At 44.6% G+C, this 20,335-nt stretch overlaps 1 long non-coding RNA gene across 1 annotated transcript; it reads left to right on the top strand.

Annotated features, from left to right (window-relative positions):
• The first annotated feature begins 433 nt into the window (after window positions 1-433).
• On the top strand, window positions 434-19,458 carry LOC140689728 (uncharacterized). The gene is made up of 3 exons (XR_012064802.1): window positions 434-543; window positions 16,867-17,002; window positions 19,286-19,458. It is a non-coding gene; the product is annotated as an uncharacterized lncRNA (long non-coding RNA).
• The last annotated feature ends 877 nt before the right edge of the window (window positions 19,459-20,335 follow it).

Raw genomic sequence — 20,335 nt, 5'->3', positions numbered from 1 at the left:
TGTGCTTGACTCCTTTTAAAGGAGAATGTGATTAAGGTCACAGTGTGATGAGTCCCTGACACACCAGCGTGAGGGAACAGGGATCTGAACAGAGGGGAGAGGAACAAGCTGAAGTGAAAAGTTCAGATGCAGGAGTGGTGCTCTCACAAGTAAGAGGCAATTGAGGGTTATTAACGAGCAGCTTTTAGAGAGGAGGTGGCTCATCCTCCACATTTCTGACAGGAATGCGCCGTGCTTTCAGTTATGACACCGCGAGTGTGCGAGTGTGCACTCACACACACACTGCTTATTTATACTTAATATCCAATCTGTTGAAAAGTACACTTCTTCATCAGAATGCTCAGTTGTGACATAGGTCTTCAGTTCCTTAGCAACAAACTGTCTCATCACCCTCGTGAAATTCTGATCAGTTGAGAAGAAAGGGGATGCTGAATTGTGATGGAGAAAATACTTATTTTAATCACCAATGTGTATACGAACTGAAAAGGCAATATGAAAAGGCAGGTCAAGGAAGCTGCGTTTGAACAAGTGTTTTTGATTAAGGTTTGTGTCAGCCCAGAAGTCCCCTTTAAGTTCCTTTTTATTGAATAATTTCCCTTTGATCCTTGAGTAACTAAAAGAAAACTCAGCACTTGACATTAACCTGGGACTCTGAGCCCCGTGTAGGATCCCTTTTGCCCGACTGCCGTCGGGCTCCCTGGACAAGAGCCTTGCCCAGCACAGTGTCACCCTCCATCTGTTTCCCATCCTGACTCTTCTTCCCACCTCTCCTGGGTCGGAGAGGGGGAAGAAGACACTCAGCTGAAGCGGTCATTCTCTGTGTACTTATTTCTTTGCTTGTGTTCAGCTTCAAAGAGGCTAGTCAGGAGACACTGATGACAACATAAGAAGGCATCGATTATCTCAAGAAATTTGCCCTGGATAAAGGGCAGAGATCACCGGACACTGGGGATGTTGAGAATTCCATCTCCTTTTCTTTCCTTGTTTTTATTTCTTAGAAATGATGCAAAAATATTTTTTAATGTTTGGCTTTGTGGATACAACCAAATCATTGAATAACATTAAAATAGAAACAAATGGAAACAAAATTAAAAGGAAAAACTGCAGAAATCTTTGAAAGAAAGAGGGAGAGCGCACGCCAAGAAAGCAAAGATTATTTAAACAACTCTGAGTATGTTTTTAAAAACTGTATCATTGCAATTCACTAGAATTCCCAGTTTCCGTATTTAAATGTCTGATCGGTCATTCAATTCCAATGCAGACATGATGTTTGAAGGCCACTTTGTAATGGTTTTACCCTGGTTGAGATTATTTGCAATCCAGGGGGAAAATGTGCATTCTGTGCAAAAGCAAATAGAAAACATATCTGAGCACAAATCAAAAGAGTGATTACTGCACTCTGCGCTCTGTGCCCATTACTGGCTCCCCAAGGCTCTCATTCTGTTTGTCTTGGCACTTTTTCTTTAGCTGCCTTTGGTTGGACTGGGTGGGAAAAACAACTGCCACCCACAAAACCCTCAGCAGAGAGTGAGGGCAGTAGAAACGGATAACCTGAAAGATGCGACATCCTTTGAGGGCTTGCGGGCTCCAAACTTCACTGTGGGGGAAGCTGCCTGGGGAGTCCCCCCAGGGCTCCCATGGAGGTCTTTGCTGAGGGCACGTCAGGAAGTGCCTGACCAGCTGCGGGAGGGGCATTCCTGCTCTCATTTCAATCTCTAGCAAGCTCCCACTCAGTGGGTAATGAGAAATGGCATTTGCACAAAGTGGAGAGAAGAAGCATTGTTTCTATAACACATTATGCTCTGCACTGCTCAGGAGACAACATTTCATGTCCTATAAAAAGAGTTATCTATATAACTTACTGTGCATGGCAGAAAAGCTGCAATGTGTCTTTAAAAGAGCTGTCTCCACACTGCAAGAAACATTTTGTCTCTCCCACTCCCTACTGACAGAATAGCCCGTGTTTATAAGCAAATCCATTCAACCCCTTAATGATGACCTAGAATAAACATCTGACACACACTAGCTTTCAAGGTCTCCTATGTTTAGGCATGAATTGTTCATTTCTATGACTTTTGTATCCAGTCTGAAGGAAAGACAAATGATACAAGGGATGATTTACATTATCAATGGAGACAGAGGTTATGCCTGTGTTTATCTGATCCTCTTTTATTGTATAACAAGCCGTGAGATAACCAGCCTGGTGCACAATGACCATTCAGTTTGAGCCACCCACCCACCTCATTTCCATGCTGACTTCAATTTTAAAATCTATTGAAAACACAGGCCCTGGAATTGCTAGGCTCTTCTGGTTCAGGCAGGCCTGTAGAAAAAGGATGGTTTCCTCATTTAGTATCAGGTTTCTTCTCCATCAAGCCTGCAACGGTATTGCCACTGGGACACTCTGCTCTCATTGCACTGGGAGAATTGTCCTCCGTGAGGATGATGCAGATGCCTAGCTCAGGCTGACTCTGTTCTCAGCAGAGCACTGGAAATCTGGACCAGATCCACCTAGCATCAGAGAAGACCATAGGGAATGTGCATAAGCCTGGAGAATAGGAAAGCCTGCTTTCCCAGTAGGTTTATAAGAAAAATCAAGTCATCTCATGTGTTATCAGTCCGGCCTGGAAGAAAACTTCATGAGACTAACCAAAGGCCTCCAGGACAACCTGTACCGCATTTGAATGTCATGCTCCAAGACTGAATTCCCTGTTTACCTTTTGGAACAAACTACTAATTCTCATGTAGTAGGACTTGATCTCCGAAGGACGAAAAGCTTCTCAGCTGCCTGGAATCTGTGTGGTCCTCCATGAGCGAATCATCAAAGTTGCCTCAACCGCAGCTACAGGTGCTTCCTGTGGAACTCATGGAGAGAAGGTGGTGGTAAAGGCAGTGGGTGTGGAAGATAAGCTTTTGGTGTTGGAGCAGTGGTGGTAGGAGATAAGATGGCCCCATGTATCAGGTTCCAAACCCTTTTCTGAACTGACTCAAAGAATATGGGGAAAAGTTTCAGTTCTGGGTCATATAGAAGAAACACACTCCACCTGGTTGTACTGATCGACCACAACTGTAAAAACAAGACAAAATGGATGAGGACTCTGAAATGCAAACAGTAACAAGTAAATTGGGGAAGAAGATCAGAATTTGAAGTACCATGGATCTGGTAGTGAGTTTGTCGTTTTTTTTTTTCCCTCCAATATCCCCTGTCCTGAACTCAACACAGCTGGAAGCTTAGACGTGGTCTCCAGGGAGCAGACTAGGAGCGCTCCAGGAGAAGCTGGTTCAAGGAGTGGGAAAAGAGACTCCTAACTCTCAGGAAGAGTGTAAAAATCCAATGTTTAGTTTTTCTTTTCTCTGTTCCCTCACACCCCAATCCCTAAGCAATCCCTTAATGACAGCAATGGGAGCAAAGAAAGCAATAAAGAATAGAAATCAATGAAATTCAAAAAACAGGAAAACAATAGGGAAAATAAAAGAAGCCAAAATTTTGTTCTTTGCAAATATTAAAATTTCTAGGATTCTAGCAAGATGGAGAGGGGAAGAGACAGAGAGAGTGGGGAGAGAGAAAAAAGTGAAACAGAGATAGATTGGAGGAGGGGAGTTCAAATTGCCCATACCAAGAATGAAAGAGAAGATATTGCTATAGATCCTACAGACAATAAAAAAAAATCCGGTAATTCTGCAAATAACTCTATGCACATACATTTGACAACTTAGAAGAATGGTATTGTTTTTCTTGAAAAGCCCAAACTAACAAAACACCAAGGGAAGTTGATAACCTGAATAGTTTTGTAACTATTAAAGAAGCTGGACTTGTAGCTTAAAATCTCCTGAAAAATAAATATCCAGGCTCAAATGATTTCACTAGTTAACTCTCTCAAACATTTAAAGGAGAAATTAGACCAATTCTACACAGTCTCTTCCAGAAAATGGAAGAGGATGGAACTCTTCCCAACTCACCTTGTGAGGCCAGCATTAACCAGATACCAAACAGATCCCATTGTTTCATTGATTTCTGCTCTTACTTTTATTACTTTCATTTTCTCTGCTTGCTTTGGGTTTATTCTTTTTCTAGTCTTTTAAGGCAGAAACTTAGATTATTGATTTAAATCCTCTCTTCTTTTCTAGCATTATTAAATATTTTAAGTAAACATTTAATACTATTAAATTTCCCTCTAAACACTGCTTTAATGTGCACTTCACAAACATAATACAAAAAAAAGAAATACCCCTCATGAACAGAGACACAAAAAAACTCTTCAATAAAGTGTTAAAGTCAAATCCAGCAATATATAAAAAGAATATTTTACCATGATCAAGTGTAATCCACCATATTAATAGTCCAAAGAAGCAAAATCACATGTTTCTTCTTTTGCCACAGAAAAATCATATGACAAAATTCAATGTCCATTCATGATAAAAAGTCTCAACAAATTAGAAATTCAAGGGGATTTCCTCAAACTAATAAATGGCATATGTTAAAAAAAAGTATAGTTAACATCATGCTTATAATAAAAGATTGTATGATTTACTCCTAAGATTGGGAACAAGGCAATGGTGTCCCCTCTCCCGACTCCTGTTCGACATTGTACCAGGAGTTCAACCAAGTGCAGTGAGGCAAAAAGAAAGAAATTATTCATAAAGATTGAAAAGAAGAAATAAAACTGCCTCTATTCACTGGAGACATTTTTGTCTATGAAGAAAATTCCAAGGAATTTACAAAAACTAGAACCAATAGGTGAGTTTAACAAAGTTACAAGGCAAATACAAAAATTAACTGTGTATTTAAATACTAGCAATGCACATTAGAAACCAAAAAAATTTAACACAAAATCTACCATTTATAATAGCACTGAAAAGTGAGATTTTAGCTATAAATATAATGAAACTTGCACAGGATCTGTTTGACAAAAACTACAGAATGGTGAGGAAAGAAATCAGTGAAGACCTAAAGATGGAGAGACATCCTGTTTGTGTTGAAAGACTCAATGTTGTAAAGAGGTCGGTTAATCTCAAACTAATCTATAGATTTAACACAACTACAATCAAAATCCTATCAGGGTTACAGTAGACAAGCTGACTGTAAAATTTATATGGAAAGGCAAAGCACTAGAATAGCTAAAACAATTTTGAAACAGAATAGTGTGGCTGGAGGAATCACACTGCCCAATAGTAAGACTTATAAGGCTAGAGTAACCAAGACAATACAGTATATATTGGCAAAGGGACAGGCACATAGATCAGTGGAACAGAATACAGCCCAGGAATAGACCCTCAAAATATACTGTCAGTTGATTTTTGACAAAGGTGCAAAAACAATTCAATGGAGAAGGGATACTTTTCAACAAATGATATTAAAACAATTGAAAATGCATGCGCAAAAAAAAAATCTTGACCTGAACCTCATATCTGATACAAAAATTAACTCAAAACGGATCTTAGATTTAAGTGTAATATCTAAGATTACAAACTTTTAGAAGAAAAATAGGAGAAAATCTTCATGGTCTGTGGTTGGACAAAGAAATCTTAAACACGACTGAAAGCAAAATTTAGAAAAGAAAAATGTCAATAGATGGACTTTACCAAAATTAAAAACTTGCACTCTGTGAAAGACATTCTTAGGAGAATAAGAAGTCAAGACATGTATTAGGACAGTGTACTTACAGATTACATGTCTGAACAAAGACGTGTTTCCAGAGCATGTGAGGATCTCTTAAAACTCAGTAGGAGGAAAGCAACCCATCAGTAAGTGGGCAAAAGAGCTCTTCACCAGAGAAAATGTGCGGATGGCAAATAAGCACATAAAGAGACGCTCAGCAGCATTAGTCATAGGGGAAGTGCAAATTAAAACCACAATTGTGTACCACTGAAAATCCATTAGAATGACTGACATAAAAGAAAAATGCTCATAACACGAAGTGCTGACGAAGAGGCAGAGCAAATGAAAAACTCTGACACATTGCAGAATGGAACCACCCCACTGGAAAACAGCTTGGCAGCTCCTTGCAGAGTAAAACCCATCCTTACTATACCACCCAGCCATCCCACGCCTGGGTCTTTAACGTAGAGAAATGAAAACCCAAGTTCTAACAAAATCCTATACAGGAACGTCTGGATCAGCTCCTTTCATAATTGCCCATGTCTGGAAATAATCCAAATGCCCTTCGACAGATGAACAGATAAACACACTATGGGGCAGCCACCCAGTGGGATACTTATTCAGCAGTAAGAAAGCAGTAATTTGGATGAATCTCAAAGGCATCTGAAAGGCATTCTGAGTGAAAGAATCAAGTCTCAAAAGATTATCTACTGTATGATTTAATTTATATGACAGTCTCAAAAGAACAAATCTACAGTAATGGAGAGCCGAGCTAAGGGATATCATGAGGGAGGTTTGGGGGGGCAGTAGGATTGTTGTGTGTCCTGACTGTGGTGGCGGCTATCTGTATCTATACAAGGGTCAACGTCCATGGACCTGCACATACATAGAGACACAAAGTCGATTTTACTTTATAATGACTAAAAACAATGTAGGAGCAGATCTGTGAAGTCTTCCCTAACCCCATCCTCCTTAGGGCGCCCAAGGCCTTCCCTTTCTCTCCCTGCTCCCTGTCCTGTGGCATCTGTGCTGCTCTGCCCCGCCCTCCCCAGGCCATTGCTGCCTGAGGCTGTGGCTTTGCTCTGCACTCTTAGTCGAGCAGCCATCAAGATCCCCTGGGTTTTGTCTGGTTCCCTCAACAAACCAACGAACAACCACAAAAGGCATCCTTGATTTCTCTTTTTTTTCCACCTCTGTATCCAGTTCCCCCATGAGCACTGCCCGATCTGCTTTCAGCATAGGTCTGAATCTAACCCCTGCTACCGTTGCCTCCAGGACATCGTCCTCCTAGGCTGTGACTGTGGCATCCCTTCTTCCTGCTTCCACGTCTTTGCTGCCGTTGTCTCTTCTCAGCTCAGCAGACAGAAGTATCATATCATTTCTCTGCTTAAAATCCTCCAGAGTCTCCGGCGCGTTGAGAAGAGGTGGCCTGCTCTACTCCGTGGGCCTCGCCTGCTTCCCAGATCTAGTCTCCTGTTCTTTCTCCCCTGCTGCACACCAGCCATGCTGACCTCCTTGCTCTTTCCAGAATATGCCAAGCTTGTTCCCACTTCAGTGCTGTCTTCTCTGCCTGGAACTAGGTTCTCCCAGATATCTGCATGATTGCTGCTTCACATAGTTTAAGACTCAGCCCTAGAGTCACTTCCTCAGAGAGAACTCTGACTGCCTGCTTTAAACAGCCTCCATGGTCTTCCAGTCTCTCTCTATCCCCCTAAACCTGATTTATTTTCTTTCAGCACTTAGTCACCGGTGCAAGGCTTTATTACACATGCTGACTTCCCATTGCAACACAGAACCCAGACTCCTTCCTGTGGTCTGCAGGATGCTGTGTGGCCTGGCTCCGCCTCCCTCTCTGACATTATAACCCTCTACTCCCTAGGGACAATCTGTTCTTGCTGCCCCACCTCTGCTGGCTCCTCTCCAGCTATACTGAATTCCCTGTGCTTCTGAAACACACAAAGCCGGCTTCCACCCCAGGACCTTTGCTTTACCATCTCCGTGGAATGCTGTTCTTCTGTGTAGCTTCCCAGCATGCTCTCTGCACAAATGTCATTTAATCAGAAACCTTCTTTGACTATTGAATCAGAAATAGGAAGCCCATCATTATTTGGTATCCCCCTTACCTGATTTGTTTTACATGCCATTGATAACTACCTGGTTCTGTATATATCTATTTATCTATTATGTGTTACCTGCCCCTTGTCGTTAGGCTGCTCTGGCCTGGTAAGAGCAGAAACTTTGATCTGATCACTGTTGTCTCAGTTTGCTCACGCCAGTGCCAGTTGGAGGACGGTTGGGTGCAGGGAGGCACTGGGAGTATCTGGAGCTCTGGGGGCCCTGGCAGTGTGGCTATTGATCCTTGTCTGTTTCTCCCCTTGAGTGTAAGCTCTGTATGGGCAGCAGCCAAGAGGCAGTGCCCAGCACATAATGGGTGCCCGGGATTAGTTGAGAACAGATAAGTGAATAAATAAATGACAGAGCTCTTTGGATATTTCAAGAGGATTGTGCAGTTTGAAAGAGGAGCTTTCCATGTTTTAAAGCTCCAATGCAAAGTGATTATATGAAACCAGGGGTAGAAGAGTACCTAGTTCAGAGGCTCTGACATCTTTACATTTACCCTCAACTGGTGAACACATTTTGATGGCCTTCTGTTGTTCTTGGGGTAATGGTGACATGTTTCAAGGTGGCCTCTACCGCCTCCTCAGCTACACCCCCCCACAGCCCCACCTCCTTGTCAGGGCCTCAACCCCCCATAGCTCTTCTCTCAGTTCCTCCCACTGGTGGTCTTTCCCCACCCAGCCCCTTTGCCTGTGCTTCCTCCTCTGCCTGGACCGCCTTCCCAGCCCCCCTACCCCCCCAGCCCTTCCCCTAGTTTACTCTCCCTCACTCTCCTGGCTTAGCTCACACCTCCCTCCCCCAGCACCACACCAGGTCCGGCCCCGGGACCATCACAGTTGGGATTTGACCTGTGTTTGTATGATTACTTAGGGAAGGCTCCTATGAAGGGGGAGCAGTGGCTGCCTTTGCTCCACTGTCATCTCTCCTAGAACCCAGCACTGCCTGGCATGGAATAGACTTAATAAAGATTTGTTGAATGAAAATACTAACTAATTAATTAATGAAACAAAAGCCACTAAGTTTTCTATAGAGCCTCAATTTCAGGATAAGGCAGTGAAGGCAGTTAAAACAAAACGCAAAGTAATACATTGAACTCTTAACCCCTAGCTACTGCTAGACTGTGAAAGATGCCGTGGGGTACAGGATGGGATGTGTGACAGGTGGATTTCTAGGGTCTGAGAGAGAACAGGTGAGCTTCAGAGCTCTGAACTGAGCAGGCTTCCCCATTGTTTGAAAGTATAGCAGAACCCAACCTTCAATCCAATAATGCAGCTGGTGCTCAGATTTTTTTTTCTTTACATTATGTAGAAATCTCTTTGTGCCTTTCTACTAAAACTCAAAGGATAGGAATAAGAATAGAAGAGATCACTGAAATCAGCTCAACACAAGGTGACCTTCAAGCAGTCAGCTGTGTCCCCTTGTGAGTGGCCTGGCCTTGTGTGTGTTTGCAGGGGGTAAAGGGCTTTCCAGAGGCTAAGGCACTGCCCTTGTCATGATGGTGTGGAGGTGAGTCGACTGTCAGGTAGGGGACAAGGGACACTCCTCTGGTCACTTTTAATGGGCCACTCCACCTGGAAACTCCCAGAGTTTATGCCCACACTTTCTCTTAATCCAGGCTTCAGTCTCCTCCCTTACCTAACCTTTGCTGGAAAGACTTAGTCAGTGTTTGCCAGTCCTGCTGCTCATTGGAATCACATGGGGAGATTTAAAAATTCTGCCTGTGACCAGTTAAATTAGAATATCTGGGGTAGGGTTCATTTATCAGTATATTTTAGAAGCTCCCTAGATAATTTTGGAGTGCCACCAGAGTTGACAACCACTCTAAGACATCAGTACAAAAGGCTGATTTCCTTTTTCTTCCTTCCTGTTGCTCATTCTGGTTCTCAGATGGGCTAAATGGTAATGGTGTGAGTAGGAGGCAGACTTCTGTGATGGCTGCCAGTGGTCCTGTCTCCTGGTGTTCCTGACCCTGTGTGGCCCCTGCCTCTTGAAGGTGGGCTGGACTGGAAATCAGATCAGCCTAAGTGTCCGGGGGAAGTGGCCAACACAGTCAAGGGCGAGGAGGTGAAATGAAAAGCCCTGCGTAATCCGCAAGTTAAGGGAATTAATCCATGGTTATCAGTGACCTTCACCGCCTCAGGTCTCCCTCCTCACCACCCCCACCTCTAACCACAGCCCAGTGGGGATGGTTTGGGGGTCCTCAGCTTCCTCGATAGAACCTTTCTTCAAGGCTTCTGGTTCTGCCGCCTGGCCTGAACTGGGAGCTGGCATCATGGCCTCTCAGCTGGTGGAAATTCTCCTCTAAAAGTGGAGCCAGCCAGGACGACACTCTGCACAGTGTGCCATCAGAAGCCGTTTATCTAGATCATTATTATATTCATTACTGTGGTGTGAGCTCCAGCACTGGGGCCAAGGTCTGGTTGGATGCCCTGGCTCTGGCGGTGGGCTGCTCTGGCAGAGCCAGGATGCCGTCTCCAAAATCAAACCAAGGCTTCCTGACCATTGAGACTCCTGGCATTTCTTCAGGGAGATTTGGATTGCTGGGCCAATCAGTTCCTGCTCCCTTGAATTTCCCCCAAGCATCAGAGGAGTGGCTCTGGGGATTCTGTCCATGTCCCCAGCTCCCCCACTCCCAGAGGTGCCAGCAGCTCTTTTGTTGGTTTGGTTCTCCACTTAGATCATTGAAGCAATTTCACATCCAGCTGGGCAACACTCAGCATTTCATTTATGTCTTGGCAAGGTTACCATGTTATTACTTAACTGTGCGGCTGCTACTCAATAAGTGGGAACTGATTGAAATAACCACGGGAGTTGCTGGGTTCCCCTAATTTTAGCACAGAGTTAAAGCTTACTCCCACAGTTGAAAGTTAAAATAGGCTGCCAGCCCACAGAAATGCCCACCCACCACACCTAGTTGTCACACCACTGATGCCTGTCATGGAAGGAGACGCGGAAAGCTGCAGAACGTCCTTAGAAGCAAGGTTCTTCTCCTTGGCAGATGCCTGAGGTCATTTTGGCCAGGCTCGATTTCCTTCAGACCCTGTGCCTGTGGAACTTTGCATGACTACTTTAGATTCTCCTGTTTTCCTCCCTGATTTGTTTAACAGGCAGTCCGAGTACAGAGTACACATTAGAACACCAAAAGAGAACAGAAACTTCTGTTGGGTGCCTCTTTAAGTGACTCATTCCTGGAGTCCAGATGTGTGGAGGGCAATGACTCTGAGCAATCAAGGTGATTTGGAAGTCAGAAAAGTAATAATTAATCTAGGCTGACTTACTTTTGGTGTCAATCAACCACAACCCAAATGCAACAGCTTGAAGAAAAATTTGAAATAAATGGCGTCTCGTGTAACTCCTTGGAACCCTATCCAATTTTTAAAAATTTTTATTTTATTTTACTGTTGAAACCTGTATTTTACTAGAATTTTGAAGGATTCCTACGAGAAGTTATTTCTGACAGTGTGCCCGCTGCTTAGCCCTTCTCATCCCTGGCCAGCTGTGTTATCCTGCTCCCGTTCTACGAAGTCATCTGCCCCCAGCATCCTAGCACAGCATGTCTGATCCGACTGTCAGGGACAAAATGAAGGAATAGAATGAGGGTTTTTTTACAGAAAGAGAAAAGGCTTTATCCATGAGGTATTTCATGAGAGAACACTGGGCAGCTCCCAGAGCTCTGTCAGGTCACGTTTGCCAGCCTGGGTCATTCATTTCTACTCTCTCCATTGCCACCACCACCATCTTGTTCTCAGTCTCCTGGCCTCACAGCTGGATGGCGCAGGAGCCTTCCGGCATCCATTTTGGTCATCAGTGCCACATTAATCGCCTTGAAAGATATCTTTCCCCATGCCACTCATCTGCCTCAAAATGTTCAGTGACTTCCTGTTGCCTGTAGGACCAAGTCCAAATCCCTTAGGCTTCGAGTGAGCTAACTGGTTCCCAATGACGCACCAGCCTCAGGTGCCGTTACCCCATCACGAAAACTCTTTCTGGTCAGACTCGCCATTTCTTTGGCACACCTGTTCCAACTTACCTTCTTGATTCTGTCAACCTGTACTCTGCAAATGCCGCATCTTTTCTCCTCTTGCCCACCTCACTCAGTCCCGTCCAATCTTCCTACCTGTGCAAGGCTCAGCGCCCCTCTCTGCTCCTGTATGGGCCTTTCCTAATTGTTCCCGACAAACAGTGATCTCCCCCACTTTTGGATTTCCACGAGTACTTTTTGCACGATTATCTTACTGGTATTTTTTTTTTCAGCTAGACTCCTTGAGTGTCCTAACCCTTGTAACTATTTGCTAATTGGTAATTTTTTTCAGAATCAGTATTTTGAGCATCCAAAATGGGTAGAAAAATAAGGGATCCAAGAAAAGACAAGGGAGGCACAAAGGGATGGACAGTTTTGTCCACAACATGATGCTTTCAGTGTTAGCTGGCTGTTCTCTAAACTCTATCAAAATTCTCACTTAGGGAATTGCTGTGTGACCAAGGTCTGCTGCTGTGGTGTTGGGACCAGCTGCAGATAGAGTCAGAGTTCTTACCTTTCAGGAACCTATCCTCATAAGATAGAGACTTCATGGTTCATTTTTTCTAAAGCTGCAAGGAAATCAAGTCCATGAGCATACTCATTCACACATTCACTGAATCAGGCCAAGCTCACAACTAAACGATGAAAATGAAAATTCATCAGGGACTCCCATGGGTCTCACATATGGCAGTTTTGGATCTTTTTTTTTCTCACCATCATAATTGTTTTTCTTACTCATTTTCTTTGGTTGAATACACAACTGTAAAAAAAAATGGGGGCAGTAGTAGGGATGGAAATGAATAAACCCACAGAAACAGTGGAATATCTACAGAGATAAAATTAGGCAGGAAGGAAACAAAAGCAATTTCAGTATCTCTGTGCGACACTCGCAGACCTTTCCGTGCCGAGACCCCTGGATCAGGTTGTCTGACTAGGCGGCAGGTGCTTCCTCGACTCACGCAGAAAACAAGCTGTGGGGCTCTCATACTGCTGAGGTTGAGGCTAGTCGTATCTGGCACAGAAACACTGGACCCTGCACCCCCTTTCTGTCCCTCCCAGGAGAGAGAAGAATGCCCACGTAGTTGACAAAAGAGTCAGAGAGAAGGCTTTGTGCCTCTTCTTAATTCAGGAGGCTTTAAGGGAAAAAGCTTCCCTAACATAGAAAGTAGGGTTATGCCCCCTTTATTGAATTTTTATTGAAAAAGTAAACCACAATAGAAGACAAGCCATCAGATAGAATCTCATGCTGCAGAACATCATTCACCTTGGTAGAATATAACGATTTTAACGCAGGGAAACCTTTTTTTCCCACACTGGTTAGCAAATAGCATTAAGCATGACTCAAGTCAGATTTTAAAAACCTGTGCGGCATCTTTCATTAAGAATTCAAAACTATGTAAGACTATTGCTCCAGGAAACTGTGTGTGACATTTTAACAATGTTGCCTTAGCAAGAGCAGAGAACACCCAGGAACTCAGATTCATAGAAGGTAAATCAAGACTTCACCCAAAATGGAGTGCTTTCTGAGCGATGGGGTGGTTTTTATCTGAGATGTCAATGTAACTTCTACATGTGACATAAAAATTCCCATTTAAAAAAAAATTCAACTACAGCTCAACTTTATTAATCAAGCAGAGTTATCTCAAGTGCTTTTTAGAAGAGACCGTCAGGAAAGGACCAGAAAGGAGTCATTATGACTAATCGGCTGTAGGACTTGGGGGTAACCAATACTGGCAGTGAGGGACTTCAGGGGCCCGGGGATCTTTCAGATGACTCAGGCTCCTTCAGTTGTCGGAAATGGTCCTCTGGAAGGGACACAGTGAGTTAACGTGCGCCAGAGCAGACTGAACGTACTGCCAGCTGGCAGTTTACTTTTGTACAGGAAGGCAGCTTTCCTTACACACAGTCCTTTGTTGTGTTGTGCTAAAGGGAAATAAATATATAAAAGCCTAAAAGTAAGCCCTCAGTTCTTTACGTCTGCCAAGGTTGCCGGTACAGTGTGCCGTGAAGATGGGCCCACCAGGCTTACCTTGCAGGGCTGATGTGAAAGAAGATCGTACTGTCATAATCACCCCACACACTCTCCAGTTTATAAAGAACTTGCATATACGTTTTTCTCAACATCCGTGGGAGGCATGGAAGGCAGATATTATTATCTCTTGAGAGGGAGTGACCATGCTGCTGCAGCATATGGCCGGCTTTGGCTTTAGGAAGCCTGAGTTGATTGCCTTGTATTTTCAAGTCATATTTTATATTCTGCAAGGATGTTTATTGCAGCAGTGTTTATAACAAGGAAAAATTGGAACCCACCTGAATGTTCATTAGTAGAGGACTGATTAAACTGGTACCACCCTGAGTGGAATACTATGCAGCCTTTAGGAATTTTGACCTCAAGGCGTTAGAAGTAAATTCATTGTTGTCATAGTGTTGAAGTATGTTTTCTGATGAGGAAAATTACTCAGAATATATTGAAGCCAGTAAACAATGCAAAATGATCCCTTTGTGATAAGAAAAAGTGTATGTGGTAAAAATAGTGCTTATCTTTTATGTGGTGAGAATATATGTGATTTTGCTTTCTTTCTTATGCTCACCTATCACTTCCAATTTTAATGTTAACCGGCATTAACAGTGTACTACTCAACATTTACAACCAGATTAACTTACATCATAATAATTAACGAAACAGAGCTCTTTCTCTGGCTTCATGAATAAAGCGGTCCTGGTGCATGTAGGTACATCCCCAAGGCGGGGATGTGAGTTTGGCGAGGGGGTGGAAATTCAGAGCGTGGATTAAGGCACAGTTTACAGTGGTGTGAAGTGGGTAAGGGGAGCAGGCAAGGGTGACAAGGCACCAGATGCCAGGCGCAGTGGGGAGCCATGAGCACCCTTAGGGCAAAAGGACCAGAGGAAGAAATAGCTACCAGAGCCCAGGCCGGGGACAGTGGAGGAGGGCCCTCTATGGAAGCTGCAGTGAGGAAGGGTTACTGCCCTTGTCAGACACTGGGAAGCAGGGAAGAAATACTTTGAGCCCTTTCTCCTGTCTTTTTCTTCCCAATGGTGCCTCTCGTTGACCAAGCCCAACCAGAAGCCCGCAGGCAAGGGAGTCTCGCTTAAGTCCATAGAGGGTAGCCTCCTGGTACACAGAAGAGGGCAGAGAGGGGCAGGGGATGAGTCTGATGATAGGGGGTGTGCAGCAAACACAGGGAGCAGAGCCCCGGCCGGCCCGGGGTCAGTCCCCTGGAGAAAAGGGGTGTCTCCTATTCAGGAAACTGAAACAGAAAGGAAGCGCCTGTTGAAGCAATACAGGATGAGTGATTTGATTTTTCTGCCTGTGCTCAGAGCCACCAAAGCATGGAGACGGGATCGCAGATCACCTGGCCCAAGTGAGCACAGGGATTCTTTGTGTAATGTTATACAGAGATGAAATTGTGTATTCTTGGATGCTAATCCCATCCCTGCTGCCTTGGGGAGGGGAACTTCCAGGGAAAGGCAGACCCAAGTCATCCCAGTCTCCCTAGCTGTTTCCTGCTGCCCCGTCTCTGCTCCACTGCCATCTTCCTCTCCAATGTCCTCATCCTAGCACTGATGAGAGCGGAACAGGGTGACAGGGCAGCTCACATTTGTGGCGCACTCACTCATCTGGAGGCCAGCACCAAGTTCTCTAAGGACTGCACATGCCTAACTCATTAAGTCTCTCAACAACCCTGTGAAGGCGGTGACACTGTTTACTAAGTGGCTGGGAGCATGGATAATGGAGCCAAACCCCTAGGGTGTGAATGCTGCTTCTGCCACTTCCCAGCTGTGTGACTCAGTTTTCTCACCTGTAAAATGGGGACAGCAACAGTGTTTACCTTGTGGGCTCATTATGAGGAATAAATGAATAAATACCAGTAAAGAATTATGAACTGGGTTTGGCACATAGCAAGCAGCCAATAAATGTTAGTGGTTATTGTCCCGAATTTGCACATAAGGAAACAGAGGCACAGAGATGTTAAGATAGCTGCCTCAAGTCACAGAGCTGACAAGCAGATTCTACCTGGGAAGTGGGGTTCAGTATTAAACAAAAGGATCCACTCCTTCCCTCCCTGCTACTTTGAAGCAAAAGGGGTGGGATCACTATCTCAGGTTTGAAACTGACACTCTGCCTGCTGAGATACAAAACAGGTTCCTCACATTTTGGAAGACTTCCCGTTGTGCAGGTGATGATCTGTAGAAATCCCATCCATCCTTCACATCTCACTTCCTCCAGGGTCACTTCCTCCAGGTGTGTAGTCCCCCAGCAGTAGGCAGCTGGCAGATCAGGGCGGGTGAGTAGCTGTTTCTCAGTCTCATATTCCTTGTGATCAGCCAGAATGGAGAGTATAGTTGTGGGAACTTGGGGGCCCAGGTCGGCAGGTGGGTCCTCAGTTTCCAAAACGTGCAGCATGGGAAGAACCATGGCAAATGTGTGCCCTGGCTCAGCTGCCCACTCTGGGCTAAAGGAGAGCATGGAGGACGTCAGCACATTGCCATCAGTAGTTTATCTGCTAACCTGAGAAGGGTCAGCAGTCACCTGGGCGAGGTAATGAGGAAAAGCCAGCAAAGAATGTCGAGGTTATTGACAGAGCTCACCCTGGAATTCATGAGTTCTTTAAGCCTGGGCCACAGCACGATCCCTCCTCTTTGTTTCATTTCTTGGAAACTAGCTTACCTGCATCTCTCTCTTGGCTTCCTCTGAGACAGGGGCTTTATAACTAGGTTTTTTTGGGTCAGTCTCATCTTTCATTTTACAGTGAAATATGATCAGTTACAACCTACACCAGAACATGCTCAAAGCTGTGCCACCAGTGAATCAAAAGGCCCCAATGTAATGTCCATGGCTTGTTGAAAACACAACAATCAAATGGCCATTAAGCAAATCTCTTTTTCTTGTATTTATTTATTTATTTTTTTGGCCTGGTGCTCAATGTACATTGAAATACTACGAATGCAATAACACGTCCTCAGTTTTACAGATCCCCGGTAGCCAAAGTCAAAGAAGTGTCCATAGAAAACAGCAACTCCAAAAACCATCATGCACAAGAGAAAAGTGTGTAATTTGTTTGCACAAAGTCACTAAGTACTTTTGCTTTTTCACTTATCTTCATAGGGTTGCTTTCAGAAAAGGAGCCATTTAGTCCATGACAGCAGTTCTTTATTTGAGACTCAGCTGGATCACTGATGCTGCCCTGCAGTGCCCTGACCAGAGCCTGGCATCGGCCTGGTGAGAGGAGGAGCAGATGCAGGTTCTGGACTCAGGTTCCGCACCAGTCAAATGGAGGGGTTGACCTAGCCTTAGATAATCTCTAGAATTCCTTCCAACTACAAAAGTAGTTTTTTCTCAAGAGTTCTGGACCTGAGAGCTTTGAAATATGTGCTGAGCTCTGTTCTGAGTTTTTAATTAATCAAGAAAATGTGCTTAGCTTAGAACCAGATGTGGGGGCATCAGGAGCTGGATAGCAGAGGTGGGAGTTGGGTGGATGCTGCTTTTTGCTGACCCATAGGATGATTTTCTGGTGGTTAGAAAATGTGTCCTCCTCAGGTGGAAGTACTTCTCAGGCACACGGCTTAGTGATCTGACAGTCCCTTTTGGGAATTAGGCACAGGCACCCTTCCACTGGGCAGATGTAGCCTGTGCCCGGACTCTGCTGGGTGAGTGAAGCCCCAGCCAGTCCTCAGCCAGGCTCCTGTGCTGGGCACCACCTGCACAGTCCACCTGGAGACCAGTGTGATGGGCATCACATTCATGAGTAGAATCTATAGTACCTAAGCAGGAACCTGATTTTTTGTGTTCTCCAAACTTTTTATACATAGAAAGAAATAAGCAGGTAAGCAAACAGATAAACAGAAAAATGCCTTGGTGCTCATGTGAGTAGAGATTGCTCGAATTATAATACAGGAACTTCTCACTTCACAGAAAAAGCACGTTTTGTGAATAGGTCTGGGACATTGTCTTACCCTGTGTTCTCTCAGAAACCAGAGCCTAAGAAAGAGGGTGATGCAGGTGGTTTATTTGGGAAACAGGCACCAGGAATGGGAGATTAAGAGATGTCAACAAGATGGAGGGAAAACCAGTCCAAGGTGCTTTATCAAGGTGGACCCTTGTGTGATCAAATGGGGATCCATCCTGCTTGGACCTCTGAGGACCATCCTCTCAAGGAATGAAAGAGAGGACCATTTCCTGGCTCCTGGCACCAATCAGTCATGGATTGCCCATGTTAACTCATGGGGTGTTAATTCCTCAAACATCCAAGTGTACACATATGTGAGAATGGTTAGGTCGATGGTGGTGCTGGCAGAGGCGCTGAGTCAAGGAAGGCAGACCCATATCTGATCTGGTATGGCTGAGTCACTGCTCCAACAGGGATAGAGAGTGTCTGGTGGGAAAAACCTACCAGCAAGTGACTGACGGGTCTCCTTCAGGAATGCATGTCGTATGGAGTTTCCATGCCATCCTCTCTGTGACGGGCAGACATTCAGTACAGCAGTTGCTAGACTGTTGCTAGCAGTTGCTGTTGGGGCCATGCTGACCCTCTATCCTGCCCCACGTCCTTTCTGTCATGCAAGTTCGGGAGTAGTTAGGGAGAGAAATTGGCTGGCATCCTCAGCACATCCTGTTCACCCAGTGGTTCAGTGCTGCCCTGTCAGGGGAGGTGTTCTGGTGGGCCCGGATGTGACAGTGATCCGGGTGCTTTGTGCCCAGTACCATCAATCTGTCTACGTGATTTTCTCCACACTTTCTTATCTTGTTGACTTCTGAGGCTGAGTCATAAAAGGCCATGTAGATTCTCCCTTTTATTGAAACACTTGCTCTTCCAACTACCCTGAAGCTGCCATATCATGATGAAGTTGAACCACACGGTGAGGTTATGTGTTGGTGTTCCAATTGATGATCCTCACTGAGCTTGGCCTGCAAGTCACCTGGCCTAGCACTGGAAATACAGGTGAAGATGACTCTGTAAGATTCTAGTCCAGTTTAAGTCACTCCAAGCCATTTGCATTTCCCCACCTAAGGCTACAGCCAGCCTGTCCAACTGAGTTTCCTCTTCTGTGCCGTAGAAGAGAGAAAGTGCTTTGAGTGACTGTTTTGTCAGTTCTCCCAAGTATGGTATATAACTAATACCATTCTAGATAAGAATTCTAGGAGAGAAATTAGTTCATTATATACAAATTGATGCCTTAGGGCATTAGGGCTCAATTCTATCATGGAACCCCAATTTAGAAAACCTGGCAGAAACTGGGAAGTAGAGACAAAATGTTCTTGGTGTGTCATGTCCAAACTCCTGCCCACAGAGTCTGTGAGCATAATAACATAGTTGTTGTTTTATATCACTAAGTTTTGGGTGATTTGTTATGCAGCAGTAGAAAACTGGAATAAGGGCCAAGATCTAACATTTTGTCCTTTACCTCGAAGAGTTGCACCAGCCCCAGGTCTTTGGACTCCTCAAAGTATCACTGGTGGGGCAGGTTGTGGAATCTTCCTGGGGTTTCATTTCTCTGACACACAACTTGCTATTTCTGTTTACCAGGTTAAACTTGCATGATGTCATCAATGCAGTGTGCAGCATGCTTATGGAATATCAAGGCAATTAAGATCCCTGCAGACTACTTCGTGACATTGTGCAGGAGGCTTCATATAGCCTTAAGCAAGACTATGAATGTGTACTGATGTCCTTCCCACTTAAATGAGACCTGCTTTTGATCCTGTTTATTGACAAGGGGTTGAGAAGAACATATTCACCAGATCAATAGTAACGTAGGGAGTGCCAGAGGCTGTGCTGACCTGTTTAGTAAAGATATCATCTCCAGCTCAGTAACTGAGATTGGAGCTGCCACTTTGTTAGGTTTCTGGCACTCCACTCTCATGCACCATGACCTGTCAATTTACTTTTTCAAGGGCCGTATAGATGAATTATACAGGGGTATGACGCAGAACACTATCCCTGTATACTTCGTCTTTGATGGTGGCACCGGTTTCTTTAGGATGCAGTGTTGACTTGGGTTTGCTCTCTTGGCTTGTGGGATTGGGACTGAATGGTTTTGGAGGCTTCCACTTTGCTGTTCCTGTTCTAATAGCTCTTGTTCTGTAGGTCAGGGAATCAGTGAGAGGATTCTGCCAGCTACTTTGTTTATCTATCCAAATTTGTGCACTTGGGGGATGAGGAGATAACCACAAAGTGGGTCTCTGGACCTTTTGGATCTACTTCGAGTTGTGTTTGTGCCAACTCTCAAGTTTTAAAATCCAATTCTACAAGTCATGCACCAGCCTAGTTGGCTGTTCCTCTGTCTCATGACTGAGAACACTCTGGCCTTTTAGCCACTTCTACAGATGCCCCAGGTCCAAAGCACCTCCCAGCCTTGCTGCCCATAGAGCAACCATACATACCTTCTACTGTCACTTAAGAATTGCCACCTGGCCTCTGACATTGCAAAATCCTCTCATCCTGATTGATGCTAAGGAGTCCAGACCCATGGCAGCATCTCCTTCTGTCAACCCTGGTTTATAGGAAACAGCCACCACCGAAGTTTCTCAGAAGATGCCAGTGCTTTCTTCATCAGCCATTTCTCATTGCTTTAGT

Source organism: Vicugna pacos, chromosome 3 (genome assembly GCF_048564905.1).
Source record: "Vicugna pacos chromosome 3, VicPac4, whole genome shotgun sequence".
Taxonomy (NCBI): Eukaryota; Metazoa; Chordata; class Mammalia; order Artiodactyla; family Camelidae; genus Vicugna; species Vicugna pacos.
Note: the sequence above shows the minus strand (reverse complement) of the source record. Positions and strands in the feature narration are given on the sequence as shown.